The sequence below is a fragment of the Neofelis nebulosa genome, chromosome 3 (genome assembly GCF_028018385.1).
Source record: "Neofelis nebulosa isolate mNeoNeb1 chromosome 3, mNeoNeb1.pri, whole genome shotgun sequence".
NCBI lineage: Eukaryota > Metazoa > Chordata > Mammalia > Carnivora > Felidae > Neofelis > Neofelis nebulosa.
The window spans coordinates 37,415,322-37,427,042 of NC_080784.1; positions in this window are offsets into that span (position 1 = coordinate 37,415,322).

Genomic DNA, 11,721 nt, shown 5'->3' on the forward strand with positions numbered 1-11,721 from the left:
ATTCATCAGCTTGTGTGTGTGTGTGAGACCTACCAGACACGTCTGCTGGAGCTTCGTGGGCTCCCTTCTTGCCACCGAGGTACAGGAAACCTTAGCACAGCCACAGCGAACATTAATCAAAAGCCAGAGCAGGTTGTTCTTAACTAAAGCCAGAGGACTAGGTTATTAATAAAGACACTTGATGGATCCCATTTCTAATGGGGGATGGGAAGGGCGGAGTCAGGAGGTGGTGCCCACTAATGTACCTGTCCTGTGTTATTATCCTAAGGTGAACTTCCTTGCAATCAGTTACACTGTGAAAGTAGGCACATTAAGTACATACAGAAAGGATAGCATATTTATTGATTTCTTTACATTGATGAAATAATTTCTTTTTGTCCATTTGGGTAAAATACCATAGCCTGGGTAGCTTAAACGATGGCAATATATTGCTCACATTCTGAAGGTGGGAAGTCCAAGATCAAGGCACTAGCCGATTTCAAAGGTCTAATCCCATTATGAGCACTCCACCCTCTGACCTACTCACCACCCAAAGGCCCTACCTCCTAATACCAGCACATTGTGGGTCAGAGCTTCAACATATGGGTTTTGGGACGACACAGACATTCAGACCACAGCACCCGGTCTCACTTTTATGATTCAGAATGTAGAGTGAAAGCTGACCACAGATTTGGGAGGCCGGTGAAAAGCACAAGGGTCTGAGAGTAAAGGTGCTATGAATACTGCCCCCACAAAGCTGAGGTCAGGAAGGGCTCTCTGAGGTCACGTTGTCTGCCCCCTGCCTCCCGTGCTCTTCCCAACGTCACCAGGTGAGTGTGAGCCCAGGCAACTCCTCGCCCAGGAGTGAGCTGCGTGGCCCTCCTTGGCCCGAGCATTTGTAGGCCCAGTATTCTCTGGCTGCTGGCCTGGGGCCTGGAGGTCTGAGAGGGCAGCCTGGGAAAGGGCTTGGTGTGACTCTGGGTCTTGCCCTCACACCAGTGGGCCTTTCAAGGAGGCTGTGGCTTTTGCTGTATTCCGGGTGGGCAGGGATGTGCCTTCTCTCCTTCCCACTGAAGAGAAGGTTGAAAGGCCTTGAAGGACTCTCTGGTGGAGTCCCTGCTCCAGAATATCTGCCAATCACTAGAACAATCCCCAGATCAGTATATCCCCCACAGGGCTCTTTTATTATTTTTAAAAATATTAAGAGAACTAATTAAATATAGAGGGGTGCTCCGGCCCTAATCTGTGGCTTCTCATCTTTCCTCTCCTCCCTCCTTTTTCCTGCTGGGCCCCAGTGTGTATTGTCAAAGTGGCAAGTGAGGAGGAAAGGAGAAAGCCAGGGAGATAACACAGAATTGGTATGCCGGGCGAAGGCTGCGGACACAAGGGACTTCTTTTAATCCAGTCCATTAATCAATTTCTCCATAGAAATTGAATTAACAGTCTTTCATCAACATCACATCCCAGGACTTGAAAACACCATGTGCACACAGGAATGTAAATGTGACAGGGCGTGTGTCTCCGTTCCTGTATAGGTGAACATGTGGGTCTCCTGTTCTTTGGTCCAGTGCCTGGTGAGCGAAAAGCCTGGCAATCAAAGGGGCTGGCAGTAGTCACTGGCCTTGAACCTGGGCCACCGAAGCTATCTGCCCTTTTTTGTTTCTTGTTCACAGCCACTAGAAAGACTTTGTACTCCCATCCCTCTTTAACCTAAACACGTTCACTGTAGAGTATCAGTCTCACTGTAAGATTTTTTTAAATTTGGGCTTCAGTTGCCCCAAAACAACTGGCCCTTGTGCTGCTGCACCCCTCACTGTGCCCTTCATTTCTGCTAACATAAAGCTCTTTTTCTGGGTCAGCGGGCTCTGGCTTGTACTGGGAATCTATCAATGAAGGTTTGAAAGGATCTCTGTCAGTCTTTGAGATAAAATTCAGACACTGCTGTATGCATATGAGGATGCAGCTCCAGAAAGAGGTCAACCACAGGAAATTCCTTAGAGATTTCAGTATTTAATTAATTTAATCAGTAACTAATAGATATTTATTGGCTGTCTGCCAGGTTCAGGATTTCTGCTGGGTCTCAAGGGCACAGAGATCAAAAAACAACACAACACAACCCAACAACGACAACAACATCATCCACCCTCCCCCTCCAGACAATTAGGTCTTTGCCCAGATAATCTAGTGAGGGGAGACTGGTAGAATAAGAATTCACAATCCAGTGTAATAGGTATTAAAGTGGAATTTTGCAGTTTCTGGGATGAGTATGTGGAGAAGATGGAGTGATTACTTGGCCTGATGGGGCCAGGAAAGACCCCATAAAAGAGGTAGACTCTGGAAAGACAAACCATTTGCTAAGGGAGAGGGCTTGGAAGCAGTTTCCAAAAGAAAAAATTTCATTTTCTCTCACATTCCATTCTCCATACAATCAGAAAAGTGATCATGCCATTCCTATTCTTACCCAACCCCAGTGGCATTTCATTGCCCTCAGAAGAGCATAAAACCTGCTTTACCAGGGAGACCTCTGCAGTCACATCCAGGATGGCACATCTTGATGCTCACACCAGTGAAGGTTGATGTGACTTCTTTAGCACGGTCCAGCCTCCAAGGCTGCTATTCCCTCTGACTGGAATACCTCCCCCTCTGCCCTCCATGCCTGTTCTGCCATTGACTGGCTGAGTCCAACTCAGCCTTCAGGTGTCTAGAGGGCAGCTTGCTTGTCCCCTCCTCCCACCTCCCTAAAATGGGTTAGGCCCTTCAGTTACATCTTAGAGCCCACCTCAGCCTGCGCTTCTCTTTCTAGCAATGATCTTGGTTGTAATTACTGTTTGAAACTCCTATCCCTCTCCAGACTTTAAGTGCCAAGAAAAGAGGCATCGTATTTGTTCTGATTGCTTTGTTAATGTCCAGGCCTAGACCAAAGTAAATGCTTAATAAATCCTTGATGAATGAATGAGTGAACAATTTATGTTTGAAAAGGCTTATTTTAGGGAAATGGTGAAGGAAGTAGCTTCCTTAGGGCAGGGTGAGCAGCCTGACGAGGTGGGACTGGGCAAGATTGCTTGTTAAGCTAAGGAGTTTGGGGTGTCCGGGTGGCCCGGTCCACTGAGCAACTGACTCTTGATTTTGGCTCAGGGACATGATTCCAGGGTTGTGGGATCGATCCTTGTGTCAGACTGCACTGAGCATGGAGTATGCTTAAGATTTTCATTCTCTCTTTCTCTCTTTCTCCTTCTGCCCATCTCCCCCACTCATGCATTCTCTCTCTCTAAAAAAAAATAGCTAAGGAGTTTGGACTCTGTTCCATAGGCAAAAGGAACCATGAAAGGCTTATGAGCAAAAGAGTGACTTGATCTGATTTGTGTTTTCCAAATATAAGTCTAGTGCAATTGATTCCCAAGTAACTCTCCAGAGTTGGCTCTTATTTGATTTTCCAGATTCTCACTCTTCTCATTAAGCAAAGCGAAGGCAAACAAGTTTTGGGTTTCAGTGGAGGGCAGGTTTATAATTTGATAGGGGCACATCATCTGCTTGTCATCTCTCTCTACCCCCATCCACTCAACCTGAGAGCCTCCCCAGGACCCATTTGGTTGTAAGGCACACTTAGAATCATGCCCCTGCCATTCCAGCCTCATGGACTGAGTGCTTTCCTGCCTCCATGTGTTTACTTGTGCTGTTTCCTCTGTCCCAAGAGCCCTTCCTCCCATCTCTGCCTTTTCCAGTGTTGCCCATCCTTCCTGGCCTGCTTTAAGGCCTGCTCCCCATGTAGAGCCTCACTGACCACTGCAGGCTGTCTGCTCTGTGAGATTCACAAAGTACTCATACTCTCTGCTCTCCTAGCACTTGTGGAACCACAGAGCCAGGCTGACCTCCTTTTTTAACAGGAGGGGAAACTGAGGGGGAATGAATTGTTAGGGTCATACATCTGGGGAGCAGCAAGACCAGGGCATCCCTCCAGGTGGCCTGACCCAACCACATTTATGGCTTTCCCCCTACATGGCACTCCCTACCCGAGCTCTTGAGCACAGGTATCTTATCTTTAACTTTTCAGCACATGACCAGTTTTCCCAATAAAATCAGGAGCTCCTTAAAGACCTAGACGACAGAGCATCTCATTTGTCTGAGTATAAATGTCTGGCACATAGTAGTTATTCTGTGAAGGGTCATTGATGTGAAACATTTCAGATAAGAAATATTTCTTTGCTCTCCATTAGCTTCTGCTCTGTTCATTAGGGCAGTGGTGGCCTGGGAACCAGACCGTTGATTTAGAAGCATAAGGTGAGAGCCACAGCAGAGGGCCTTCTTGTTGACGGTGTGCTTTTAAGTCTCCCAGGAAGCAAGTCTAGAGCATCATTGGGAATGTCTTAAAATCCTTGGAAGGAAGGGGTGGTTTTCCTCTCCTTGTCAAACCCCTCCTCCTTCCTGACCCATTCTCTGTCTTTCCCTGCCTGCTCTGTGTCTTGGAGGCTGACTTCACCTGGAGAGCATCACCTAGAGTCCTCTGCTGACTGGCTTCATGTAGACTCAGCCAGTGGATAGAGAAGGAGTAGGAGGAGGTCAGGGTATTTATTTCCGGATTCTGTCCCTCCATACCTGCCTGCACTTCTGTGGATGGCTGAATTCCTAAAGATAGCTCCTGCCAGGTGGCTGTGAGAGGTCTTTCCCTTATACCCCCTCAGGTGCCATGGCAATACTGGCTTCCTGCTGTTGCTGGTCCAAGGTGCCTTCCACCCCTTGTTGACACCCCATGCCACCTAAGAGGTCCTGGACCAAATTTTCCTTCCAGTGTGCCGTCTGTTTTCCTGGGATTGGGTCTGACCTAAGGTCTTAAGGAAACTCACAGAACCAGACTATTGGGGAGGAGGATAGTGCAGGACCAAGTATTTTTGGCAATGATGCCAGATGTTGAGGAATACATAGGTGTAAACAGCGTCTTTGAGCCTGCCCCTGGGATTGGGCATGAGGGAGAGTATGGGGCAGAAGAGCAACTCCCTACTCTCTCCATTCTTAGCTGGCTCTATTGTGGTCACCTACCTTTTGAGGGGACTTTAATTTTATTAAAAACACATTCATTCAAAAAGAAAGAGGCCACTACTCTCCAAGGAGCTTACAGCATTCTGGGAAAGACATATAAACAAATTCCACTGGGAAGTAGATGAAGGGGATGAACCAAGCATGTCAGGTGTGGCTGGATGTGGAAGCTACCAGCTATGTACTGGACTGAAGTGGACCCTGATGCAGAAAAAATACTGGCTTTGGAGGAAGAAGATGTGCTTAAGACCTAGAGTCCTTAATTGCTCTCTGAACCTTGTTGATGAGCTGGGAAAAATGACACCTTGCTTGCAGGCTATCTTTAAGACCTATGTGAGATGCCATGTACAAAGTCCTAGCTCTTCAATGAGTGGTCCCCATTACCAGGAAATGTGTCATTTAAGTCCCAGAGTGAACAGGGTAGAAGGACCTGGCACAACAAGGCTGATGTTTTAGTATCTGATGAATGAATCCATGAATGGATGACTGAATGAAGCGAGACAAGACAGTAGCAGCCACTGGTGTGGATGGGAGTTGGCTCCATGGTGAGTGGCTGGGGGTTTGACTCCAGCCTGCAAGGGAACAAGTCTCACACCTACCAGGTTATTCTTTAGTATAGATTGCTCCCACAGTGGGGAACTCCAGGGAAGGAGGGTAGGCCAAGGCAGAAGTGACCTCAATTACCCAAGCTGTTGATTCTTGGGTATTTAGGCTTATACCTTTGACACAAACTCAAAACTTACCAGTTCGTTTATTTCACTTGGTTAGGAACCAAGACAATAGAGGATGGAAGATATCAATTTCATTAGAAATATAACTTTTTTTCCCCCTTTCCTTTTTTCTTCTTTAAAAACCCTGGGCAACTGACCTAGTTTTTCATTCCCTTTGAACTCAACTACAGCAAATCTTCTTCAAAGCAGGGTTATAACATTCAGGTTCTTCAGTTTATGTGGGTCAGGGTGACTCTTCCTGTGACTGAAAAAGATGAGCTTCGAGTGCCATCGTTTTAAGCTGCCTTGGTGCCTGGAACTCTTTTGGAATTTTCTTTTTTAGCCTCCTTGCTAGCCTTAAGTGCTTTAAGTTATGGTAGTTAACAGGAAAAGTGTGGCAGAGGAAATGTTTACTATTTGATTTTATTTTTTTTTTCAACGTTATTTATTTATTTATTTATTTTTGGGACAGAGAGAGAGACAGAGCATGAACGGGGGAGGGGCAGAGAGAGAGGGAGACACAGAATCGGAAACAGGCTCCAGGCTCAGAGCCATCAGCCCAGAGCCCGACGCGGGGCTCGAACTCACAGACCGCGAGATCGTGACCTGGCTGAAGTCGGACGCTCAACCGACTGCGCCACCCAGGCGCCCCTGATTTTATAATAAATGACTTTTAGAAGGGAATAGGCAGAACAGACAAGGTTGTTCCTGGCATCTCTCCATTAGTGCCATCCCTGGTGGTGGTGGAGGAGGAAGTGTTACCTGTCTTTTACACATAGTGGAAAGAACACCTGACCAAGAGTCAGGGAACCAGTTTGTGAACAATGTGATCTTGGATAAGTCACAACTTATTTGTGATTCTTCATCTGAAAAAGTCCCTCAAGCCCTTTGGTTCTCTGAGAGCTCTGCAATTTTGATGTAGGTTGAGGGTGGAAGGGCATCTTACAAGGCACTCTCAAAATAGAAGCATCCTCCCAAATAGCACTAGTATTTCCTTGCTGTGCCATCCCTGCAGGAAGCAGAGCTGGGTGAATACACAGCAGGGATGAGTAGTCTTATTCCAGTGTGATTTGAGCTATTCTTAACGGCTAATCTCCTCCCAAATTTCTCTTGGACCTATATGTTTCTGCTTAAAATTTCATCATTAGAAAGTCACTCCTTTGAGTGGGACATTACTGAATTCAGGAATTACTAGTTAAGATTAATTTTGGCACTAGTAATTTGAAGAGTTTCATTTATCACAGCTTTCCAAAGAGGCAGCAGGCTGATGACCCAGCACATGAGGTGGACATGTTCTGAAGGAGCTGGAGGATGGGAAAGTCTGACGAGCTGGCGAGCCAGGCAAGCCTAGGTGAGGTTCAGGGCAAGACCCCTATTCCTGTAAATAAGTGACCTGTGCCAACATCCCCATTGTGCTGAAGCCTGGAGGGCCTGCCTGCATTTCTCCACTAGGAAGTTTAGCTCTCAGTTCAACTTCATACCTCCTCTCCTTACCCCAGACTTTCCACTCCCATTTCCAGGATCCTAAGCTCATAAATAGCACCATTGGGAGCCCTGGAGCCAAGCACAGCCTTGCCTGTCTCCAGCTCCCTACCTGAGCTCAGAAGTGCCCCAGTTACTGCTAGCAGCACAGGTATGTTGCCTCTGTCCTCTAAGGCAGGGTTCTTAGAGATGGCTATTATACATTTTAACAAATAACAGGAGCACCGGGGCAGGGACTTTTATCACAATATAAACACTGTAATTTCAACCTTTTAGGGCAACAAATCTATGAAATGAAAGTCAACAGAGAGGACACAGAGTTAAGTTTCAGCCATGAGCTGCTGTTGCCTGGCTGGGGGGAAGTGCTGTGCAAACACTTGACCTGGAAGCCAGAATGGGACACTCCCCACACTCAGTGTGGCTGGAAACACAAATGGCAGTTCCTGGAGCTGCGCCAGCAGAGAGCCATGGAAGGCGAGGACTGTCTCACTCAGTCACACATGGGTATCATTGATGGCTTACTGTGCCTGAGTCCTGCCAAATGCTGGGAAACCCCTGCTTCCAGCACTAATGTGATCTGTGAGATTGCTAATACTGCCTGATATTTGCTGAGTGTTCACCAGGTGCGATGTGGAGTGCTTCATGGGGATTGTTACAATTAATGCTCAGAGCAACTCTATGACATAGGCACTCTTGTTCATCCATTTGTACATGAAAAGAAATTGAGGCTTAGGTTACCCTGCCCAAGGATACTAGTTGAAAGCAGGAAAGCATGGGTCTCAGAGTCAGAGAACCTGAGCCCAGGGCTGGTGCCCTAACCATGACTCTCCACTGTCTCTCTGCAAAGACAACTAGCCTGGGCATGCAGTGTGTACTTTCTGGGGAGACAGGGGGAGATGAGCATAAATAATCAGAGCACATGTAGTAAGGAAGGTTGTCCCAAGGTCTTCATGGGGGTCTTCATTCATTCAACACATACTTCTCTAGAGTTCCAGGCAGCATGCGCTGGAAGTATGCTGGTTATGAGAGTGAATCCAAAGAATTTAAACACTCAGTCAGTCTCGGATTTCATGGAGATTGTAGTGCAGACACAGAAGGCAGATATTAATGAAAGAATCACACAGATCAATGTAGATTTACCGCTGAGGAGAGTGAATCACTAACTTCCCAAAGGACTCAAATAAGGCTTCAAAGAGGAGGATGCATTTGATATGTTCTCAAGAACGGGGTGAGTTTTCCCGGTGGAGAGAGCAAGCCCTCCAGGACGTGCACATCTCTACGGTGTGGATGAAGAGAAGGTTTTATGGACTGAGGACAGTCTGACTGGAGTGGGGGGCTCAAGGAGGGGAGAGGCTAGAGAGTTAGGTTGGCATGAATGTGCAAAAGGCCCTTGTTTGCCAGGTAAGGAGTCATGGGAGCTTTATCACACAGGTTGGGGCTGAGGGTGGGAAAAGTGTTAATCTGTTTATCTGTCCTTCTGGTACTTAAGTCCCCCTCCATTTGAGAATCAGCTGGAGCTGGCAGTGTCTCTAGGTGGGGTGTCACAGGCCTGGACCAGGATCCATGTTGGCCTCCGTCCTTTTGGTGCAGTCTCTGGCCCTCTGTCCTCTCTGTGAGGTTACAACAATACCCCAAGTGGCTTCAGGACTCACATACCAGTGGGGCTGACCCAGAGCTGTGTGACTGGGCTCCAGGAGTTGTCCTGGTGGGTGGTGGATCTCTCCCACTGACTGGTGTGGTGTTTCTTTCTTGAGATGGCATGATTTAGGCCACTGCCTTCAGGTGACTCTCTCTCATGTCAGACAGAGAATGAGTTTTGGGCTCTGAGCTACCCAGGGTCCACCACCAACCCTTTGGCTTGGGTCATGTGTGTGGGCCTGCACACTGACTCTTGCCTGAGGGTGTTTTGCATGCAATGCTATCCCTGGTGTACAGCTCTCCAGGGTGATAGGGGCAGTGGCAGGTGTGCTCCTGCTGATGGTCCCCCACCCAGCCTCTACCACGTGTCAATCAGGCAGTCCTCCAGGGTGGCTGTGCCTCTCTTCTCAGAGGGCTGTTCACACCTGTGCTTCACAATGCTAGTGGCCATTCTGATGATATTCTCTCTTGCTCTAATCGATGTGCTGACACTGTGCTCTGTCACATTGCTCTAAGCGATGCCTAATGATCGACTGTCTTGTGCGAAGGACACCTCTTTTCTCACCCTGCCCATGACCCCTTGCCTCTCCTTGCTCCAGGTGATAGTATGGGAAGGCAAGTGTGCAAGAAGTGCTCAATGAGACCAAGAAATCACATATGAGGAATTCAGTAATTAAGGGTTCACAAGTTCAAGAGCAGATACAGTTGGAAGATGTGTTGTTTTGCATTTATGCTGTAAAACTCCAAGTTGCGAATCTCACATGACCAGAAAATGAGCTAGAAGTTACATTTTCCTGTACACTTGGGGTGGACTGGCATCTGTGACATCATGGCTGAAGCCCTGTGACGCTGGCAGGTGCTGGGAGCCAGTGTCCAGGGAAGCATATGGATGAAGCGGTGTCCTATGTGGTTATATGACTAGCATTAAATACACAAATTTAGGGACCTACAGAGGTAAGAAAATCTTTACTATTTCAAGGCAAAAGGGTTTGAAAGAGCCATAGTATTGTGATTGGAAAACAACATTGCTCTTTTTTCTAAGGTGGGAGATAGAAAATTAGCCAGGAATGGCACATTTGATAATAAAGAACATGAGGAACCAGTTTCTGGATCTGAAAAGAAAATGAAGAGATGTTGCCTAGACTTGAAAAACATTTTTGTTTTTTAAGGCTTAATTTACCTAGAGCAATTTTTAGTTTACAGTAAAACTAAGAGAAAGATACAAAGATTTCACATTTGCCCCCTGCCCCACACACGCATAGCCTCCCGCATTATCAACATGCCCCCTCCCTGTCAGTGGTGCATTTGTTACAACTGATGAATCTGTAATGACACATCATTATCACTCAAAGTTCGCATTAGGGTTCACTCTTGGCACTATCTATTCTCTGGGTTTGGACAAGTGTATAATGACATGTATCCACCACTATAGCATCACACAGAGTAGTTTTTTATGAAGAATATTCATGCACACTACTTGAGCGATAAAGAAACACCTATTATACAAAATAAGGAGTTGGCAAACCGCAACCTGTGTCCATCGCAGGGCAAACCCAGCCACTCTTGCTTGTTTGTGTATTTTGGCTGGTCAACAAAGCTGGAAAAAATATTTATTATCTGGCCCTGTCCTAAATCTTCATTGATAAATCATTGTACCTCACATGGATCCATGGGTTAGTTTTAACTTTCTATTTAAAGCAGTTTTAAACTTACAGGACAAAAAGCACATGGATTGTACTAAGTCTCATATATTCTTCACACAGAAACTCCTTTCAAGTTTTTGCAATGGTTGCAAAGTGTCACAAGTTGTACCTAGCTGCCACATCTTGCTGGTCTCCTTCCCTGTGGCATAGTTCCTCAGTCTCTCCTTTACTTTTCTGATTCTCACTTTATTTTAAAGCTTTTATTTACAGGTAGCTTTTTTTAAAAAATTTTTTTTAACGTTTATTTATTTTTGAGACAGAGAGAGACAGAGCATGAACGGGGGAGGGTCAGAGAGAGGGAGACACAGAATCTGAAACAGGCTCCAGGCTCTGAGCTGTCAGCACAGAGCCCGACGCGGGGCTCGAACTCACGGACCGCGAGACCATGACCTGAGCCGAAGTCGGCTGCTTAACCGACTGAGCCACCCAGGCGCCCCTTTTTACGGGTAGTTTTGAGAACAGTACAGAGAGGGCCCATGTACCCTTTACCCAGTTTCCTCCTCTATTAGTCAGGGTTTTCCAGAGAAACAGAACCAATAGTGTGTATGTATGTATGTATGTACATATGTACATATATAGCAATTTATTATAAGGAATTGGCTTATGTGATTACAAAAGATGGTGAGTCCACAAACTGCAGTATGAGCTGGCAGACTTGAGATTCAGAAGAGCCAACAATGTAGGTGACATCTTAAAGGAGTCTGCTGGAGAATTCTCTCTTGCTCCAAGAGGCAGAGGTTTCTTGGTAAGCATGCCTTCAACTGATTGTGAGGCCCACCCACATTATGGAGGGCAAACTGCTTACTCAAGGTTTACCCGTTGAAATTTTAATCTCATCCAAAAGCACTCTCCAAGTTGACACATGAAATTAACCATTGCACTCCCCATGGTAACCACTTATATAACTGTAGTATAATATCAAACCAGGAAACTGACATAGGCTCTGTGGATTTATAGCACATTTTAAAATCAAAGTTTATACACACACACACACACACACACACACACACATAAGCCTCCGCAAAAAAAAAAATTTGTCCAGCGTAGCCTGGCTTACAGTTTTCAGACTTGGGTCTTGGAGCCATAAGTGGTCAATGGAATTAACTTTGAGGCTACTCCTGGATAGGGGAAAGACCAAATGGGCACATTCCAGGCTCCCACCCACTCTTGATAGCATT